The sequence below is a fragment of the Parasteatoda tepidariorum genome, chromosome 11, assembly GCF_982258835.1.
Source record: "Parasteatoda tepidariorum strain Cologne lab strain chromosome 11, Ptep-v5.0, whole genome shotgun sequence".
In the NCBI taxonomy this organism is placed as follows: Eukaryota; Metazoa; Arthropoda; class Arachnida; order Araneae; family Theridiidae; genus Parasteatoda; species Parasteatoda tepidariorum.
Window position 1 is genome coordinate 96,942,125 of NC_141765.1, and position 21,747 is coordinate 96,963,871.

Below are 21,747 nucleotides of genomic sequence, written 5' to 3' on the forward strand. Positions count from 1 at the left end.
AAATTTAGAAAAATTGTCAATAAGTTAAAAAGTATTCTAAGCTTTTAAAAAAAAAGAAGAAAAAAAGTGAATTCGGACATAGTTCGGATAATTGGACGTTCGGATAATCGGCGCTCTACTGTATATATATAATTTTATTTCCTAGTGACATTATTGAAATTTTAAATAACTTTTATGTTTGGAAAAATGAGTACTTATATCATATTTACTACTTTAATCTCAAATATTTAATCACAAAGCTAAGGAACTAGTAAACCTAGGAGACTATTACTTAGAATTGGGAAAAAAAATTTTAGAATCATTCTACCAAAATAAGTGAACCTAAAAATATTTAGAGGAAAGCTGCCAGACTACTTTTAAAAAGGCAAAAAGCAAACTAAAAAAAAAAAAAAATAAAAAATCATAATTTGTTCAACTGAAATATATATTAAATATATAAAAAAAACTAATTTATTGATTTGTTAAACTTTTATTTTGATTTTCTGTGTGTTATGCTTGTTTCAAAAGGAAAAGTTTTTCCTGATATTTCAGAATTAATAAAACTCAGAGTTAATAACTCACATCAAACAGGTAAAATTCAAATATATACAGCTAACAGTTCAGATTATTCTCACCAAGAATCATATAGCAGTATCAGTAGAATAAAAAGAAAAAAATAATTTTAATTGTAACCAAAAGCCAAACACAAATTGAAAAAAAAAAGAAAAAAACTGAACGGTGAAGTTAAAAAAAATCAATTCAGCATCTTCAATCTCATATTTTTCTAAAACAAAACTATTTAAGACTATTAAGCAAAATCTTACAAGAAAGAGATGATGCAGTTTGTCATGGGGATTGAATGACTGAAAGAAAATATTAGAAATGAAACTATGTTCCGTGCCACTTATGGAAATCAAGGCATTTGAGCTTGGATAAGCATTTATACAACAGTATCGGAAAAAGTGCATGAAGCTAGTGTGATCGTATGGAATTGCATGAGCACTAATGAAGATGATTTTATTTTTCAACTAGCCTCACACCAAACATTAAAATATTTTAAGATCTCGCTTAACATAAAATTACAATGCCACCGTAGCCTGTTAATTCCCCAGATCTTATCCAATCGATAGTTTATGGATAATAAAGAAAGAACTATAAGAAGTTGCTCTAATAAACTAGTGAAAAGCATTAGAACTACTAAGACTTGAAAGAAAATTGCCAAACACTTGTTTATTCCTTGCAATTGTTTACATGCAGTGATCAAAGCTAAAGGTGATGGTAAAAAATAGGTAATTTTTTTTTTCTCCTTTTATAAATGACTTGTAGTATTTATAAAATAATATTTTAATATTTTGGACCACATCAATTTTTATTCTTATGTTATGTTGTTACTATTTTATTGAAAAATAAATTGTGCAATAAGTTCACGTTATTTTTTAACTTTTTCAATGTTTAAAAATAACATATATATATATATATATATATATATGTTATTTATTGACTTTCACCGGTGAATGTTGACAAACACCAAATACCTCGGTGAAAGATCGAATATTTCATTACATTCTTGTACATTCGGACCCTCACCCGTGTATGTCAACAATCACAGATATGCTTTGGTGAATGTCTGAAATATTTATCACATTCGATTTGATATGAATTTATTCATGGATATAATTACATTTATTCGATATTCTGACCCTACACTGATGTTTTTTTTTTTAAGATTAAGTGCCACTGCCCGGTATACCCTACACCAGTGGTGGCAAACCTTTATACACCAACGAGCCATTTTTTTCTAAAAAATTGTTCAATGAGGTCATAGACGTGCCGTCAAATAATTTTGACTTCGTGATTATTGAAAAAATAATAATACTAAATACTATAAAATCAAAAGTCTTTATTTACATTGAAAAAAAAAACATTTTGCCATATCTTAAAACAACTTAAAGTAACATCAGTGTGACTTCTGTTGTTGCAGAATAGATGACAAATAACTCATATTAGGTTGTAAGATGTTAGTTTAAGCAGGACTGTAATTTTTTTTTTGCTACTTATTTATTGTTACCTTGTTTTTAATGGTTATTAATTGTTTTTTAGCATTAATTGTTAATTTTTTTTATTAATCATTGTTTATTTTGTTCATTTTTGTGAATTTTAATTTAATTGTTTCATATGCCTCATACTGTAATAACATTTGTGTAATAACGATTCACAGTGTAATAACAATTGTGATTGGTGGCATGCCCAAAATATTGTGTTTCGTGCTATAAATGATACGCGTGCCATTGGTTCGCCATCCCTGCCCTACACTGATGTTTTTTTAAGGTTAATTGCCACTGCCCGGTATAGCCTACACCAGTGGTTCCCAACCTGGGGGCGATAGAGTTTCTCAAGGGGGCGATAATCCTTAGGGGTGCGATAATCCTTAGGGGGGCGATCAGGGGGCGACGAGTACTCAAAAGATAAAAATTGCTAATAATATTAATAAAAGCTATCTGAGATTGAAATTGAAAATATATATGAAACCTCTGGTTCTGGTGTAGACAAAGAATTATGATAGTTAAAAATTAAAAAAAAATTCAAGTGCAGGATCGTTTTCGTCATACGTTTTGGTATCGCAGGCGGAAATCTGATAAGTCACTCTGTTCCTCTGAGCAATAATACTGTTTCAGGCATATTGATGAGATGGCCGCTGACGTTGAATCAAAACTCATCAAATTTCTGAAAGAAGGTAAATTTGCGTTGCAGATTGATGAATCAACTGTGATAGATAACAAAGCTGTTTTAGCTTGCGTGAGATTCATAAATGAGAGTAAGGAGATTACCGAGGAAATGTTGCTTACAAGAACTTTGAACACAGATACAAAAGGATTTTAAATTGGATTACGTCGATTTTTAAATTCGTCAAAGATTATTTTGAGGTAAAAGGAATTCCCCTCACAAATATAAGTGCTTGTGCAGCAGATAGTGCTCCAACCATGTCTGGTTGTCATACTGGGTTTTTGGTCACCTTAAAAAAGAAGTACCAAAAGTTATCTCACCATTCATTATGTCATTCATCGTAAATTTTTGGCTGCGATAAATTGATTATTTCTGGCATCAATAAAATAAAAGCTAATTCTCCTAATAACCGTGTGTTCCGAGAACTTTGCCATGAAAATGATGAAGATTTCGAATTCCTGCTCCTACATACAGCTGTGAGATGGCTTTCAAAAGGAAACTGAGCCGTTTCTTCGAATTGCTGGATTCGCTTACTGAGTTTCTCGACACCACTGATCCTGTTTTAATTGAGAGTTTGAAGCAACAAAAGTTGGAAACTGTGTACCCCACTGATTGTTTTGAAAAAATGAAGGAAATCAACGTAAAACTTCAAGGAAATAAAATGAACATTATCAAGGCTTATCTTCATTCATCGCCAAGTTTGATATCTACAAGTCAAACATTGGTCCCAAAGAGCTAATGCAATTTCCAACTCTAAAAAAGTGCTCAATGGCAGATATCGAGATTCTCGAAAATAAAATCTTAATTTTTACTAATCACCTTGATCATTTATGGAATCAAGATTGAAAGATTTGATGAAATTAGAAATCCCGGATTGGATTTTTGATCCTTTCTCTTTTGAAGTTGTGGATAAGCTCATTTCCTCTTTGTAGACTGAGTTTTTAGATTTGAAGTATGACTGTGAGGTTAAAGTCGTCTTTAAAAAATACGGTTACGAGTTAGCTTGGATAAAGCTTATGGACACTTATCCACAATTGTGTCAACAAACTGAGCCGCTTCTCATCTCGTTTCCGTCAACATATTTAGTGGAGAGAGGATTTAGTTCTGTCTTCCAGCTGCTCACAATGCAAAGAGATAGGTAGGACATTTGCTTCAAAGGATAAACCCGTGTTTAAATCTGATGAGCATAAAACCTGACATTCAAGCCAGGCCCGTAGCCAGGGGGGGAATGTCGGGATAAATCCCCCCCCCCCGAAATTCTGGGATTCAAACTGTTTAGTCTTTCTTTGAGCCTTTCAGTAAAAAGAAAAACAAAAACTGTCGAATCAAGCCTTTTATTAACTAACTTTATTAAGCATATTTCGGGATATTCTGGTTTGTCCTAATAAAGTAATCGAAAAATTTTCTTAAAATCTCCGTCGCATGTCTTTGTAAACTTTGTTTACAAATTGATTATAATTATTATGTAATATTAATTGAAAAATAAGTATTATGTAATGTTTTTTAATTACTAGTTTAACTTTTGCAAACAACAGAATAAACAATATTTGTTACAATGTTTTCCCCCTACTTTGTATGTCTGAAACTGTCATTGCTTCTTACCATATCCCCCCCCCCCCCCGAAAAAATTTCCTGGCTACTGCCTTGATTCAAGCTTTAACTTGAAATACACCAAGCACAGGGCAGTCATTGAAGTGGTAAAAATTTACTTTCTCCCTCTTCATTTTTTCCCCTCAAATTTTAGTTGTTAACGTTTCAACTTTTTCTTGATTACATTAAAATATGAATTTAAAAAAATGTACTTTTGTTTTGATTATTCCGTTTTAAATATCATTTCTTTTTGAAAAAAAAGATGCAAAATTTTTTTTTAATTAATAAAAATGACAGGGTAAATGTGCCTCCTTATTTGCATTACAATTTAAATTAAAATCAAATAACATAACATATTTTCAGTGTTTGGTTGCTCACAAGCAACAATGAATGGTTTTTTGAGCAAAAAGAGAAAGGGGCGATATGTGTCAGCCAACCCCAAGAGGGGGGCGATGGTTCATAAAAGGTTGGGAACCACTTGCCTACACTGATGTTTTTTTAAGGTCAAGTATCATTGCCCGGTATATATTTGCCCGAAACTCCAAACAATGATGTTTCTTCTAATCTATCGTCAGTAAGTATTAAAATATAGAATAAATATAAATATATCAAATAAATATAATAATATTAACGAATAAATTAATTTAAAATTGGATATAACAAATATTTCGGACTTTCACCAAAGCGACTATGTGATTGTTGACATTCACCGGTGAGAGTCAACATGTTCCAGATTTCGGTCATTCACCGTAACATATATATATGTGTGTGTGTGTATAAAATACATTCCTTATATAGTTGCGAACTCAGCTTTAAAGAAACAAAACTGGAAATTACATATATGAATCATAATAGGTAATAAAAATTATTAGTGCAAATGAAGAAGCCACTTTTTAATAAAACTTTTTTTCAATAGCGAATTTTGTGATTTTAACTATTTGGTTTATGTTAAACTATGTTAAACTAAAGACTAGTTTTTTTTTTTTTATTCATAAATTTTTTTTTTGGTGTCAACATTTCTAAAACAGAGAAAGGAAATTATATTTTACTATTTTTAAAAAATGTAAAGTTTTAATATTTTAAAAAATTTAAATTTAATTAAAAAAATAATTTTTTTCATAGTTTAGCTATGCTACTTGCCATAAAATGCCCTGAAAATCTGAAAAAATATCACACAATTTAGCTCTCTAGGTCAACTCTCTATCTAGTAATTTACAAATTGCAAAAAATTTGTAAATTTTCAAAAATGTTTAACTTATTCAAATTATTGACCTTAATTTTTTTATTGAATGATTGGTGTAGAAATACCCATTATCTTTTCTCAAGAGTATGTAGAAAATCTGCTACAAAATTAATTTTATTTAAAAGCAGGCAATATAAGTTATATATACATGGAACACGTGGAATATATTAAAGAACTAAAATATATTCACAAATAAATCTGAGTTATAACTTAATTAAAAAAGAAAAATTATTAAATTTTGCAAAAGAATTTTGAAAAATTCATTAAATGCTTTAATAAAAAAATGTATGCTAAAAACAAACAATATTAAACAACAAGAAACAAGTTTTATTTCTTCTAGAATTCATAATTTAAATAGTTAAAACTAAACTATTTTATTTATGCAAATGTATATATATTATATATTTAAATTATATATTTTATTATGCATTATTAAATTATAACTAAAAAACTGCTTCTTATGAATAAATTGTTTTTTTTTTAATGTGAGTTATACATTTTGTAAGTTGCATAGTAAGAAAGGAAAGTTATTTTGATATTAGTAACTATATTAAATTTAACTAAATTTATTTTCAAAAAGCATACGACATTTAAATTTTTTTTCTTGCCAGAAGAGATTCAGAATATCAAAATTGTACTATGTTAAGAGAATTTTAGCAGAGTTTAAAATGAAGATTTTATTTTGCTCATTTTTCAGGTATCCACAGAGTATTACTTAAGATTTCAGGAGACAAATTATATTTTAATTCTTTAGATTTAACTACAATTTTTTAAATAAAGATTTAACCCCTAGCAAGCTTATCAATAATTATGATCACATTGAATGAATAAATATTCAAATTGATTTTGAGGCAGTAGAATAAAGAATTGTTTGATATTTGCACTACTTTAACTAATATTTAAAGTTTTCCTGTATTTGATCTTGTTTAACACAATTATTTAAATGCATTACATTAATATTTCATGAAAATGTTATATTGACTTATTGAAAAAAGGTAGCATGCTTATAAAATAATGAAAAGTAATGGAATCTTATTGAACTGTAAAAAACTTAGTAGAAGGGTTAAATCTTGTTTATATTGATGCTTTATAATGAGCAGGAAAACTGTGTCACCAAATTCAAACATGTCAAAAATTAAAAGAATAATTTTTCTCAATTCTTTTCTTTAACTTGTCTATGCTAAAGCAATATTTTTTATTTGTATTATTTTTTAATTATTATTATTTCATGTTAAACTGTACTTAAAAATACTAAATGAGTAAAAAAAAAAATGCATCAATTACACTTTGTAGTTAAATTATATTTTTAAGAAAATAATACAAATGAGATATCATGACTGTTCCTTTGTCCCCAAAATGGAATTCTGAACTTTTAAGTAATTTATTACATTAATCAAGAATTCTATAGATGAATGCAAATCTAATCTGATTTAGTATGAATTTTTACTTGATTTAAGTATACATGAGTCATATTCATAGATTAATTTGAGTATTTTGTTTTACACATCACTTTGAATATATCCCCAATATTTGTGTATAAATTATCCCAAATACATAAAGTGGCAATAAAATTCAATTGGTGGCTTTAGATGAATAAAATAAAATTCCCGGGCTATAAAGAGCATTCTTTTTGAAAGAATATTAAAGTTTAATTGCAGTGGTAAATAAGCTTTTATGGTATTTAAGCCTTACTTAATCTTAAAAACTCCATGTGTTACTTTATTGAGTGTAATTAATGTCCCCCTAGCTTTCTTCAATAAATTGCAAGTGAGTAAAAAAAACATTTAATTTGTGCAAACTATATAATAACTTACTTTTATAGCAATCTTTTTTCAATGCATAATTACTGAAATAATTACATTAGGAAAAAAATTACATTAGGAAAATAATACATCAAGACTGTAATTTTTTAATAACTTGAAAAACTTTTCATGTGCTTAATATGTTTTAATTTTTATAATGCAATTACATATGTTGTTTCTATTTTGTCAGATTTTAAAAAGGATTAAAATAAAAATGTTATTGTTTGACAATAAGAACATAGTCAGTAAGTAAAAGAATACAAAATTTTAAAATGAAAAAACAAATTTATGGCTGTTAAAAATATTATTAATTGAGAAAACATAAAACGTGAGCTTTGTTAAAAACAAATAAATTGAATAGCTAAAAAAAAAAACTATATCCAAAATTAAATGTATTTATTTTCATAATTTTTATTGGAAGTTTGCTCAATATATATTTCTTTCTTTTCTGCACCAAAACAAATTCAGAATATAGATATAAAAAGTTTCAATTATAGTTTTAACTAGATTAAGATCAAAATGATGTAATTTCAATTAGGATCTTTTAGTTAGCTCCATTTATAAAAAATTATTAATATTATAGATTTTTTATTTTTACATATAATAAACAAAGATTCGGCTCTTTTAAAAAAAGAAAAACAATTTCTACATGACATAGAAGTTAGCAATTTCAGCATTAGTAATTTGTTGATATTTTTTTAACGATACAGTAACCTCCCGATTCTTTACTGAATTGAGTGACCCCTGAAGAGCGGATAAGCAAGTTTGAGGATAATCTGTTATCAATTTTATAACTGATAAGGGTTCGAAGAATGCGTTGACTAAATAAATGACCATGAGGAAAATTCATTGCCAGTCATCAAATTAAGGCAAGATGGAAAAACTTTGCTATCAATATTATTGCTTTGAATAGTAACAATACCATCCAGGAGAAGAAACTGCTTTGATGGAATCTATTCATTGAAATTTGAACTTCATCCTGCATTCGTAGTTCCACAACTGTAAATCATTACTCACATTGTTTTGCTCTTTCTCACCATTTTCAGTGCTCCTTATTACTAATTTATTGCACCTGAAGCTTCAATGTTTCAGTGTAGACCTATTATTTGATTAATTTTGAACATCTGGACTACAAACACGAATCTTTGCTAGTATGTTGTTCTCAAAACTCTTGAAAGTTTCATCTCTATGAATTTATTAGTTTTAAATTCTAAACGTTATGTTGTTTGTTCTTGTGAAAAAAAGGTGAAGCGCTGATGATCCGTATTCTCTACCTGGGGATAATCGGAAGTTTACTGTAAATCAATTGTATGAATATGGATAGTAAAATCAATATCAAGAATAAAAGTTCTACTCATGCCAAAAGTGAAGAACAAACAAGGCATAAATAAAAAGATTACACAAAGCATGCGTATTTATCAAAACTCAATAAAGAGTTAACTCGTAAGCTTCTAAGTTAACACATAAATAGGAAGAATCCACAATGCGCTAGCTAGTTTGAAAAAAAAAAAAGAGTAGCAAGAATTGTTAGAAAAAAAAATAAGCTAGGCCCTTTAAGAATAAGTTAAATTGACATTAATATCCTATCCTTATAAAAATTGACGCAAATACCTGAATAGTTAATTAAAGGTATGACTTGTTACAGTCCCGAAGAATGGCATTGAAAAGGCCTGAGACATTATTGCCAAATGAACTTTCCCCATCATCGCAAGATCTAGGACTGCACTGAGTGAAAATTTTTGGCGCTGGAAAAATCAGCTAGAAAAATGAACTTAAGAGTGAATGTGGAGAAAACAAAATATATGTATTGTGGTACAATGGAAACCATCCCTAAATTGTTTAAAATAGATTCTTTTAAATTTGAATCTGTAAAAAGTTTTATTTATCTAGGATCAGAAATAAACTATGAAAATGACATTAATCCTGAAATCAGAAAAAGAATAATTGCAGCCAATCGCTGCTTCTGTGGCTTAAGATCATTATTGAAATCTCACTTAATAAAAAGAAAGACGAAGATTTCACTTTATAAGGTATTAATGTTTCGGAGACATGGACTTTAACGAAAAGGGAAGAGAAGTTCGAAAGGAAGGTTCTACGAACCATCTTTGGCGCTATCCTTGATAACAACAACTGGAGAAAAAGATATAATTTTGAAATATATAAGATCTTTAATAGATGATATCATTAAATCTATTAAACTAAGTAGAATGAGATAGGCCGGGCATGTAGTGAGAATGAGCCCAGAACGAACAGCATTAAAAGTCTTTAATGCAACCCCCTTTAATAAAAGGCCAAGAGGAAGGCCCAAAAAGAGATGGAAAGACTGTGTGGATGAGGATTTTGCCATCCTAAAAGTAAAGAACTGGAAATCAATTGCTTGGAGAAGGGCAGAATGGGAAAAGCTTCTGAGGAAGGCCCAGGCTCACAAAGGGCTGTCGTGCCAATGCTGATGATGAACTTTAATCCAAATATCCTGAAACTCCTACAGATAGCATGGAATAAAGCAAATAAATCAGTGTTAGGTTTGCAAGTACTCACTTGGAAAATGATTTTAATTTATAAACATTATGCTTTACTTTCATCAAAAGTACACATTTTATTGAAGAAATAATAATAATAATAGGAATTGGTATTCAAGAATATATTGTAATAAATTCAAAAATATTTTTTTCATTTTTAAGAAAAATATGTGATCAGTGATTGCAATTATTTACGATAGCAATTTGTAATCAAGTACTTAGTAATACAAACTCAAAAACATTCATATTTTTTTTATAATAAATTGTTTAGACAATTAAGTAAAAGTATATTTTACTGTGTGTTTAGGTGTTGTGGATAGTGTAGAAGAAAATGATAGAGATAAGATTATCATTTATGGGTTGCTTGGATGAAAATGTTTACTGGTTGTAGGCACAAAATATACGACAAATTTTCAGAAATTGAAATGAACTGTCATTTACATATTTTCCAAGCAATATTATTTATTTTCTTAAAAATATTCAATAACTTTTCAAAAAAATATCATTTAAAATATTTTCTATGTTTTTTTAATAAATTATTTATTGCTAAGAAAAAAAGTCAATTATTTTTTTTGTGTGTTTTAAAAGCATTTAAGTGAGAAAGCAGTATTTACATTTTCTCATGCAATGGCAATTTAAAACTTTAACTAAATTTTTGTTTTAAAAGTTCTTCATTGCTAGTCATTGATTTGTATACTTCAATCAAAGATTTTAATGTAAAAATTATCAACATTTAGTTAATTATGATATGAATTCCTAATTGACTGAGAATGACATATAGGATACATGGGTGGAAAAAGATGCAAAGAGTGAATCCACATTATATTGCAAATCATGAAAACATTTGCAGAAGTAAATTGAATGATGAATTTTATATAATCAATTAAAAAATTGTTTTGTACCAGATAACAGTAACTCTTGCATATGTAATTAAAAGGAGCAAATGATGGGCTGAATAAAGTTCAGCAACAAGGGCTATACTACATGGAATTTAATATATAAAGTTTTTGTATGTAATAATGTAGTACAATTTTATAAAAGTAATTGAATGAATTTCAAAAAAAAAAAAATATTCAAGTGTACTTAATACAGGATTCCCACTCTTTTAAGAAAGCAAAAATAAAGGACCTTAAAAATAATAGGATTGTTTATCATCGAATATGCATATATACCACCAGTGACAGTGCCAATTATTTACCTTTCGTGAAAAAGAAAATTAAGCAATAAAAAAACAATAAGAGGCAACTCTATTATAATGTAAGTACTGATAAAATTATATTAACTAACAGGGCTCGTCAAAGTGGGACTGGGCAATTTTTGCACACCCAGATTGGATTTTTAAAAAAAACAAAAACATTTTCAGACTGTTAAGGGTTAACGATATCTATGAAACTAATCAGTATTCCATCTTTAATAAATTAACTGAAATTGAATTATAAAATTAAATGGGGAAATCAAGAATTGCAATATTTTTTCTTCATATATTTAAAAAAATAAAGAAAGTTGAGAAAAAATTATTACAACAAGTTTTTATATTGTGGTTTCTAGAAAATAGCTGCCTACTTGTTAAAAACAACAAGAGGAACACAAAGTTAATCGTGGGAAATTATGACACAAAGTGAAAACAAAATATCAAAAACTAAACTATTGATATAAAAATATAAATGTTTCATGCTGAAAAAAAATTTTTGAGCACAGTTTTAATTAAATTACTTACTAATAAAGAATATCACATATTTATAGTAATTAATTCAAGAAAAATCTTACCTCTTAAATGAATCATAATACTATTTTTATTCCAGTGAAATTTTAAAATCCAGTGAATATGAATCGTGAAATTGGATTTTAAAATTGTGTGAATATGAATCCTGATATTGGATTTTAAAAACGCGAAAATACAAATTACAATATTGAATTTTTAAATCGCGTAAATAGGAATCATGATGCATAACTTTTAAATCAGCTAAATACCAAAATTGATGATTGGTATTAAAATCGTGCGAATAAGAATCGTGATATTAGCAGATTCCGATGGAGTTCCTAATATTCAAAATGGCGAAAATCAGTGAAATCAAATTAGCAGAAGAATCATAAATGTCTCGCCAATGTGATTTAGCAATAGTTTCAAAATCTCGTCAGATTATAAAGTTTTGATTCGCGAAGTCCGCTAACCAATGGTCTAACAGAATTCTGTGATATTCACGGAAAAATCACATGCCCTGCTTCTCGTTTTTAGACCTGCCCAGGGTGGAAAGAAAATAAGGTATAAGGAGTGAAAAGGAACTAGAATGACAAAAAATCAGAACATTTTGGCATAAACCCGTAGTTTCAGAGCAAAGCTAAAAAATCAGAACAAACACGATTTAATCGGAACAGTTGGCAACTAAGCTAGACATGCATCACATATTTAGTTGCGGGCCAATCTCGCTAAATACTTATTCACACCCAAAAAATTCTTTCTTTTACATTAATAAAATGTTTCAATTATAAGGACATATATTAAAAGAATTAATATTATGCATGATAGTAGTTTTCTTAATAGATCGTGGCAAATTAAGTCTTATTTCAAGTAAAAACTGACAATGTTGGTATTTAAGCACTTAAAATCATTCACTTTTTTCATTTTGCTTAACTTTTTTTTTAAAATTTATTGAAATAAATATTTTTATGAAAATTTTTATAGAACAAAAACACAATTATGTTCAAAAGATTTATAATTTTCAAACCAATGTTTTTCATTAGTTTTCAGTGAAACTCATAAATGAAAGGTTCTAAAACCATTTTTTAAGGGTATCAACACATTCCTTAGGCAGAAAATTGATATGGTTACTTAATTAATAAATACTGATAAATTATTTAATTTTTAATCATTTATAGACATTTACTTGTAATATTTTTTATTATCCTCTATCATTCTTAATATTACTCTCTACTATTATTATGACTTGATATTTAATTTTTATTGTAAATTAACAGTTAGAACAAAGCAGTATTCTTTTATTATTAATGGCATTCTCTTATCCTACAATATCACCTTATCAGGTAACGTTTATGGTACCTCAACTTTTATAATGAGGATTACATAAAATTATTTCAAACCAAAACTGTCATTAGGAATTAACTTTACATAATATTACTAAACAATCTCATGAAAAACATGAACTAATTTTAAAGTAACCAAAAGTTGAATAGAAATTTTAAAAGAAGAAACATTTTAAGTTGCAATGTTAACTAAATAAAATGATTATCAAAATCTAAGTTAGAATTTTATTCTAATCGACATTTATAACAAAAAGTTTGGGATAGATTCTAGACAAAATGCAGAATATATTAATGAAAGAAGCAGTATATGAATGAAATATGCCTCCCCCCTTGCCTGTAGCCCCCTCAGACACACCCTTTCTTGTCTCTCTTAAATGCTCCACCATAGTCTAATTCTAGGTGATAAAAGATCAACTTTTTGTTTTAAAAAATTTGAACTGAAAAAATTGTTCCCATCAACTATAGTGATGCTGAAAAATAGAATATTTTTAAAAACCTTGTAGCAAAATAAACTACTTTTAAGAGCCCTTATTTTCCAAAATAAAAATTAAGCAGTTTTTAAGGAGTGTGGGAACCATATAATGAAGAGGTCACCCAAGTCTGCACAATACTTGGGTTATCTGTATATGTGATAAAGAAATTTACAAGCTTTATATTATTTAGAACTTACTGTAGAAGTATTCAGAGTATTCTTCATCCTCTCCCAGGCAAAGTTGATCATCTTTTTCCAGCAAAAAAATTTCATTAAAGGTGAATTACTGCAAGAAGCAGCACAGTGAAGATGGGTCCTACAAGTAATTAATATTATGATATAAAGATTGATAAGTATAAGAGAGATTCAAAAAATCAAAACAAATTAAAAACCATGAAAATAATACACAGGCATCAAAACTATGATGGAGTATTATATTTGGTTAAAAGCACATTACAGAAAAATTACATAAAAAAACATTACAAATAGGTATAAAAAAAATTTGAAAACACATATAACTGAATTTAAAAAAATAAAAAGAGCAGTAAAAAAATTGCCACGCTGATTTTTCTTAAGTACTTTTTAAGCCCTTTCTCATAGGCTGATTTAAATATTTCACACTTTTGCAACGTTTGTTTTTGTAATGTTTTCTGCATGGTACTTTGCATTAAAGATGTTTTAATGTAACTGTACACAATTGTGCACTCTAATTGAAACTTGCATACAATTTTTAATTTGTAACATGTATTTTTTATTTATTTTTTTTTAGTTCCATATTTTACTTAACATCATTTACTAGCATGAGTCACTGCAAGTTTACAAACTTAGTGAAATATTTTACTGAAACATACACATGATATTCAAACTATTTAAAATATTCAAACAAATGTAACAGAATTAAAAAATGTCATCAAGCTCTCTGTTAGTAAACCCCTCTCTAAAAAGTATTTAAGAGAAATTTTAAAAAATATTTTAAATGTTTCATTGAATAACAGTTAAAGAATCTACCAGTTATTTAACATTCAACTAAAATTTACTGCAAACATAGAAAATAAGAAACTTTTGATAAATGTGAAACTTTACAGCCTACTGGTAAATATGTATATATATATTCAAATAATAAAGTGTCAATATAAAAAGGACATTCTTAGTGAAAAGAAAAAGGAATAGCAAATCTAAAAACATTATCAGAGGTCAATGTATTAAGGATCTTATTTTAAGAATCTTGAGAAAATTATATACATCAAAAACTATGGTTCTATATTCATCAAAATACTATATAATTTTTTAATAACCATATTAAGAAAAATATATGACCATATTAAGGAAAATGTATGTGACCATATTAAGAAAAATACATGAACTTTTAATTTAAGAAATAACAAATAAATAACCTCTTCAAAACCTGAAAGATAAATAAAAGTCTTCAAAACACACATTAGCAATTCCAACTTCTAAGTTAACTCTTGTTAAATTTCAGATAAAAGTTAGAAAAAATATTCCACTTGATAGAAATATTTATTATAAACAAATTATTGTCAAAATGTACAAGATTAAATAAATAAGTTTACTTACAGTATAAAATAAAAATTTTCAACAACATCTAAGGAATAAATGAATTTTTGAAATAAAATTAAAAGATTTTAGTAACACAAACTACAAGAAATATTTCAAAGTAATAAAAGAAAACAAAAACAACAAAGTAATTCAAATGGCAGTATTGAATTGCTTATCCACATACACAAAAGAAATACTTAGAAAATAAAACAGACAAAATCTAAAAATATTTAAATTATACAACAAAAAAAATATCCTTATAATAAATACCATTTCTTGAATTTGCAAAAAAACTATATAATTGCTCAAAAATATCTTTCTGAGACAAACTAAAAAGCGTAGTAGAGTTTTAAAGCAGTCTTATAGATATGTTATCAGTTCATAATATACCGAACAAAATTAATTTAATTCTATTCAAAGAGAATGCTTTTAGAGAATGCTTGCAATTTCAATTGGGATTTTTAGTCTAACCCAGAAAAAGTAAGCAAATATTATTGTTTAGTTCTCACAAGCGATTGCATGCAAACAAGTTTGTATCTAACAAGGGTGGAACACATCTCAAAAATTCCTATTAAAACAAAATTAAGCTCTAAATTAAGGAGCATGTGGTTAAGATAGGGCGCAAATTAAACGTGCGATTAAATTTCAGTATAGCCAGGACACGCTATTGGTCGAAAATGACATCACGATTTGTGGGAAGGGAGATGGTGTGTATTGCTTGCATGAAGCAATTTTGAAAAATTGCTGAAAACTTTTCCTTAAAACAAGTTTTTTTTAATTTTAAAGAGTAATATTTTGCCTTTGTGGCATTTCCTTGTAAAACATGCACAATCTATAAAACTTTTTACATTAGGCATTTTTGTGTGCCATAGTTGTAAAATTATTTTCGAATTATTTGCTTTATACTTTTACCCTATCTTGAAAATAAGTGAATATGAATTATCAATCAAATTTAAAATAGTACTTACAATTAAAGCAAAATATATATACATAAAAAAATAACAATTCGGAAGTTATAATATGATGCAATTTTTCATCAATTAAAAATACTTAAGAAAATTGGAGTAATTTTAAACAATATACAAATTGAGCAATCAGCTATGAATTTAAGAAATTATGAAGATAAAAAATTTATGAAGGAACAGTCTCAATTATAAGTGAATTAAACTCAAAGCAATAACTCCCAACTTAACTGCATGAATCAATTCAATTAGATGTATTTTGCAGTTTCATTATCAATATTTTATATGTTTACAGAAACCGATAAAACGCTAATCATGACAAAAACATTAATAAAAATTCTATAAAATTAAAGTTATTTTTAATTCTACTTATTTCCCAAAGAAAAGGAAGAATTGCTTAATATCCAATCCTTATATTAAATCCAAATTCATAAATGATAAAAAAGTTAAATGAAGTTAAAACAATGATTATATTTAAACTTTGAAAAAAATACTGCATACCGAACGGTAACTAAAGCCATGTACAGAAACGAAAATTGTCTGCTAAAAATTCTGGCTTTCTAAATATCAAAGTGAAAGATAATCCAACAAGAAAAAGTCAGAGGGAAAAATTATGTATTCCCTTTTCACCTTCAAGAATTTACTCATTGGAGCTTTTTGAAAATTACATTGGTGCAAATTTTTTTACCATTTCATACTTATGACTAATAAATTAAATACATCAGAAATTACCAGATTTTCAAATAGGAATAAAACTTTAATTTTCACACGTAAGCAAATTAAATAAAAAGTTGCAAAAACCACACACATTAAAAATAGTGCATGGTTAAAACAAGACTAATATTAGACATGGTTTCGTTGAAGATCTGATTTTCCCTGTTGGTTTTCCCACACCCTACTTTTATTTTGATATCCAATCACAGGAGAGGGGTAGATAAGGATAAGGATCTTTTTCCAAATTTAAATCAGACTCCCATTTAACTGACCTTGAACTATTTTTATAGTAAAAAAAAATGGCGAAAGAAAGGGGAGTGTTTTTATAATTTTTATATTAGCTTTTATTAGTTGTATATAATACTTGTTTAAAACAAAGTTAATATCTTTTATTAGAATTTTATCCTTAAATTAAATTAGTACTGTAAAGAAAGTAAAAACCAGAGGGTGATGCAATATCCTGACACATGGGAAAAGGTTTGAAATTTGCTTAATTTTGCTGATAAGGGAGGTGTTTGAAATTGCCAAAAATATGCTTATATAATATTTGAATGACTTCTAATTTAAAGTAATGATAATGTGATAATGGTAGGGAAAAGCTTAAACTAATTTGCTCAAATAATGTAACAGTAAAAGTATCAAATATGAACATCAAAATGGATTCAATAAAAATATGTTAAAATTGTTAAATAATGTTGAGCTTTACCAAGAAGCTATAAACTTGGAAAAACAGTTATCAATTGTTTGCATTACATTATTTGGAAATAACTGTAAAAGGATAAATAGAATGCAATTAATCAAGGTTCAGCTTATTAGAAACTTCATAAGTTTGAAAAAAGGTAATTTATAAATTTTTTAAAAATTAATACAACAATATGAAACTTTTAACAATACTAATGATATAACGTAACTAATAATTCAAAGATACATAAGTGTTGGAAGAGCTTGAAAATGTTCCTTAAGACACACTAAACTAAACATTTTTTATATTATTGATCGGAAAAAACAAAATCTTATCTCCAATAACTATAATTTTTCAATGGCATTGAAAAACATTCTAAAAATGCCACATTTAGTTATTTTGTTAGAAGAAATTCATTAACAGTATATTTTAATACCAGTGTTCTCTTTAACTCATTTGTGAAGGGCAACCCTTCCAGCTAACCCTTTGATCCCAATAAATGTACTCTCCTTACCCTTTTTATAAAAATAAGACTCTCTCTCTTAAAAATATTAACTTTTTATTCAGATTCCATTTTGAAAAACATTAATTCATTGTTTTAATAACAATTACACATTGGTAAAATTATGTGTTTATAGGTTAAATTCAGATTACTTTTACAAACATTTATTTTGTTTGGACTATTCTCAACTGGTCAATATTCTATAATATAAGTATATTTTTAGGGAGAGGTCGGGGAGGAGCATATTAATAAATTTTTAAGTAATTTTAAATTTTAAAACTAATTTCTAAATATTTTTTTTCAAAAAATGCACATTTTAAAGTTTATTTTCTTATAATTTATAGTTAAAACTATTAAAAAACGCTCTCAAGCTGTTTATCAAATAATCATTTTTTGTTAGTTTACTTTTAATTGATAAAAAAAAATATGCACAGAGATTGTCTGCTACATGCCTTTAATTATTTTTATTAACAACAATCTCTTCTCAGATTTTGATAATGAGAGAGAATTACTTTTAGATAATATACTTATAAGATAGTATGAGGTAATTTAATTGGATAAAAATCTAAGACATCTATATAGAAGACAAAAAATCTAAATTTTGAGTTTTTTTAGAAACTTTATAATTCTATAATAATTACATATAATTCTATAATAGCGAACACATAAACCTTGATTTCTATTTTTAGTATTTTTAAGATAAATTTGTGATTGTTCTCATCTAACTAAAGAATAATTAGGTGATTGAATGTGCCTAAAAGCTAAACTTTTTTTCTGAGGCTTTCCTCTTAAAAAAGTTCCTCTGCTTAAAATTTTTAAGGACAAATTAGTTGCATGAAATATTTTTTTAAAAAAGTTCAAAATAATAAGGCATAAATTATTTTAACTTTTCAAAGTTTTATGCAAACTTTATTATAATTATTTATTTCTATAAACAAAAAAAAATTTCAAACATAAAATAGGTTTTTAAATAATATATACCGTCACTGAGAATGAAGAAAAATAAGATAATTTGATAAAGACTAAAAAAATTGCAGCAATTAAAAGTTTACATATTTCATAGTTATTATTTTATATTTATTAAGAGTTTTTTCGATTCAAATTTAGCCAAACACTGCATGGGTATAGATGTGGTCGGATAAATACCTAGAAAGTATGGTATTTATAAATGGGTATTTACCTCTGCCTTGGGGTAGTACCCTAAATCAAGGCTTTTATAACTTTTTGTCATTTTTTAAATATCTAATCATCATTTGCCTTGCCTATAGTTCTGGCAATAACATAACATTTTTAATTTCAAAAAATGAACACCAAAGTATATTAATTCCAGGAAAAATATTTCAAAAAACTATAAATACCTAGCAGAGGAGCTGAATTGTCACAATAAAAAGCAATGTAAAAAGTTATTGTGCAATATCACAAAGTAGACTTTATGTTAAGTGATTTATGTGAAGGTTGAGCGCTTTTCAAGAAAAAATCATTTTTTTAAAGAAAATTACTAGATAAAATAGAAATTTTTTTTCTTCAATGCGATAGGATAAACTGTGTTAAATGAAAAAGATCCTCAATTATCATGAGAATAAAATTCAAATCTATAAAATTTGTTGTTTGAATAAGTGATATAATAAAAACTATAAAATTTCATTTTTAATTTATCCATAAAATTATTTCATTAAAACAAATTTGCCTTTTTTTTTTCTTTTTCTTAACAAAAACATTCAAAATTATATTTAGCTTTTATCTGTATTGAATCTGTGTTTATTAAAATAATAAGAATAATTATTTATCAAAAGTCAGCCACATTTGAGAAATTTCAAAATTTTATTTTAGTCAAAAGAAATAATGATCTATGCAATATAACTTTAATGTTTGTTATAAAATTATTTGTCAAACTTTCAAATACTAGTGAAAAATTTGTACATTTTACGGAGCACAATCATTTCTGTAATATAATCAAAGTATAAAAATTGAATGTAAAAATTAAGTTTATTGTTATAATTATTAACTAACCATTAGATCAGCTGATAGCTTCTTGTTTTAGACTACCAATGATACCATCATTAATTCTTTCATGTTTGCAATCTTCAGTTTCCAAAAAGAGATGTCCAACATTTTCATCTTCTAGATAAGAAAGAAAAAAATATTTTAAATTGAGTGCATGAATAAGCAACATGAAAAGAAGAAATACAATCTGATTTTTGACACCTAGATAGGAAAGAAAATTTTTTTAAAAATTAAGTACATAAATAAGCGTAGTTGTCAACGAAAAGAAAAACAATCTGAAGATTTTACAAAAATGTAAATTTCTTACCAACTCTCGAATCATATAGCTACTTTTTTATGCACTTCAAAATTTTATAATAACGCTCACTTTAAAATCAACTTATAGAATGTACCAATTAAATTAAGGAATAATTTTTTTAATTTAAACTAATTACCGCTAAAAAATTTATTTAGTGATAAAATTAAAAACTTTGTATATTTTGGGTGTCCTAAACATAAAGCAAATATTTTAAAATAATGCTCTTTTTTATGATGGGCGCCCTTTTTTAGCGGCTCTTTCCAGTTTCTAGTGCCCAGCCCTTTTTAAGGTCTAGAATGAACAATTATTTAGTATCTTAATATAAAAGTTACAGAACAATGAAATAAAGATAATATTTCAATTAAAAATAGCAATTGGAATTCTGAGAAGTAATAATGATTAAAAACATCAGAACATTTCAGATTAACAAAGCTAAGTATTTCAGAATACACACAAATTTATCTAGAAAAAAAAACAAACAAATGAACTGGTTCCTTGAATGTTTAGCACTGTCTTAAACTAGCAAATGAATTACTTCAGTTTTGTTATCTTTCAGGATTGAGTAAATTTCTTGTTTACATCGTTAACAACATAAGAAATATTTAGCACACCAAACTTACACCATTTATAATATCCTACACAGTTCAGTAATTTCCCCCCAAATAAAACTTCAAAATAAAAGAGAGCAGTTATAATAAATTTAAACTAAAACTAGCCCAAAAATAACAATTGGACTATCAACCTAAATAAAGCAAAAATTGAAATACTATTTTGATTTGATAATATCCATATACGCCCCATCCCTGCAGATAATTTTATTTCTCGATGTGTTTCCTGGATAACCTGGGTCTTGGCAAATTTAGTTGGCGTCACATATCAGATTACGAATATATCCCTGTATAATTTAAACTGCTACTTGAAACGACCGAAATAAGAATATATAAAAAAGCTCCTTTACTTAAATGCTTAATTGACATGTTTACATAATTTCACGAACATTCACATAAATTAAATTCATTAGCGTATTAAAAATTCATGATCAACAATGAATACACAAGAAACAAGCACAAGAACTTTCAGACAAGTCAATCTCAGCAGGGCAATTACAATTTAGTTAAGTTTCAAAAACCTTTTCTTATTTTTGTCAAATTTTTTAATTTAAAAATACTGTTTTGGTTATTATAACCAATCAATGCTAAAAGCAAATTCAAATGCTGCAATTAAAAAAATTGTTGGCTTGAGACAATTTCGAAAGATTGTGCGAAAATATTTTCACGCTTTTAGCTTACTTGTTTTCTATGACGTTTTAGATTTTTTTTGGTTGTACAGTCATTTTTTGGAGTGACTGTAGTTGTATATCAAAATCGTCCCGCAGTGGACCGATGGTTAAGACACGGTTCGCAGCAGATCACCGAAGTCAAGCATCACTGGCTGTGGTCAGTGTGCGGGTGGGTGACCACTTAGATCAGTTTGCGCAGAAACCGAGGGTGTGCGGTATTGGTCCTCCTTAAACTGTGCTACAGTAAAGTACGGCAGAACAGTTTAACTTGGATCCTACGCAGACAGAACCAAGTGGTCCTCCACCAGCACACTAGCAGCAGCCAGTGAAGCTTGACATCGGTGATCTGCTGGAAATCGTCTCTTAACTATCACTACA

The 21,747-nt window shown here is 27.2% G+C and overlaps 1 long non-coding RNA gene across 9 annotated transcripts in view; it reads right to left on the reverse strand.

The window, feature by feature from the left end:
• Nucleotides 1-21,345, reverse strand: part of LOC147801943 (uncharacterized) — a 37,841-nt gene extending 16,496 nt beyond the window's left edge. Inside the window, exons 1-4 of one of the 9 annotated variants that reach the window (XR_015430249.1) lie at nt 21,198-21,345; nt 19,799-19,909; nt 14,947-14,974; nt 13,570-13,687 (exon numbers count right to left, since the gene is read on the reverse strand). This is a non-coding gene — a long non-coding RNA (uncharacterized LOC147801943). Of the gene's footprint in view, nt 1-8,949; nt 9,821-13,569; nt 13,688-14,946; nt 14,975-19,798; nt 19,910-21,048 lie in introns of all 9 variants that reach the window. The other 8 variants (XR_015430250.1, XR_015430248.1, XR_015430247.1 and 5 more) reach the window with 8 other exon arrangements.
• Nucleotides 21,346-21,747: the final 402 nt, after the last annotated feature.